Source organism: Arachis duranensis, chromosome 10 (genome assembly GCF_000817695.3).
Source record: "Arachis duranensis cultivar V14167 chromosome 10, aradu.V14167.gnm2.J7QH, whole genome shotgun sequence".
Taxonomy (NCBI): Eukaryota; Viridiplantae; Streptophyta; class Magnoliopsida; order Fabales; family Fabaceae; genus Arachis; species Arachis duranensis.
The window spans coordinates 52010501-52011516 of NC_029781.3; positions in this window are offsets into that span (position 1 = coordinate 52010501).

Sequence of the window (1016 nt, forward strand, 5' to 3'; positions counted from 1 at the left end):
ATGAGGGTTACTTATCATCACATTCATCATGTTCTTGGGTACGAATGAATATCTTGGAATAAGAATAAGAGAGATTTGAATAAAAGAGAATAAAACTGCATTAATACTTGAGGTACATCAGAGCTCCACACCCTTAATCTATGGTGTGCAGAAACTCCACCGTTGAAAATACATAAGTGAAAGGTTCAGGCATGGCCGAATGGCCAGCCCCCAAAACGTGATCACAGGATTCAAAATACAATCCAGGATAATAATATGATAGTAAAAAGATCTATTTATAATAAACTAGCTCGTAGGGTTTACATGAGTAAGTAATTGATGCATAAATCCACTTCCGGGGCCCACTTGGTGTATGTTTGGGCTGAGCTTGATCAATACACGAGCTAAGGCTTCTCTTGGAGTTGAACTCCGAGTTATAACGTGTTTTGGGCGTTCAACTCCGGATCATGACGTTTTTCGGGCGTTTAACTCCAGACAGCAGCATGAACTTGGCGTTCAACGCCAAGTTACGTCGTCATTCTTCGAATAAAGTATGGACTATTATATATTGCTGGAAAGCCCTAGATGTCTACTTTCCAACTCCGTTGAGAGCGCGCCAATTGGAGTTCTGTAGCTCTAGAAAATCTATTTCGAGTGCAGGGAGGTCAGATTCCAACAGCATCAGCAGTCCTTTTGTCAGCCTTCTTCAGAGTTTTGCTCAAGTCCCTCAATTTCAGCCAGAATGTACCTGAAATCACAGAAAAACACACAAACTCATAGTAAAGTCCAGAAATGTAAATTTAACATAAAAACTAATGAAAACATCCCTAAAAGTAGCTCAGACTAACTAAAAACTATATAAAAACAATGCCAAAAAGCGTATAAATTATCCGCTCATCACAACACCAAACTTAAATTGTTGCTTGTCCCCAAGCAACTAAAAATCAAAAAGGATAAAAGAAGAGAATATACTATAAATTTCAGAATATCAATGAATATTAATTTAATTAGATGAGCGGGAACTTGTAGCTTTTTGC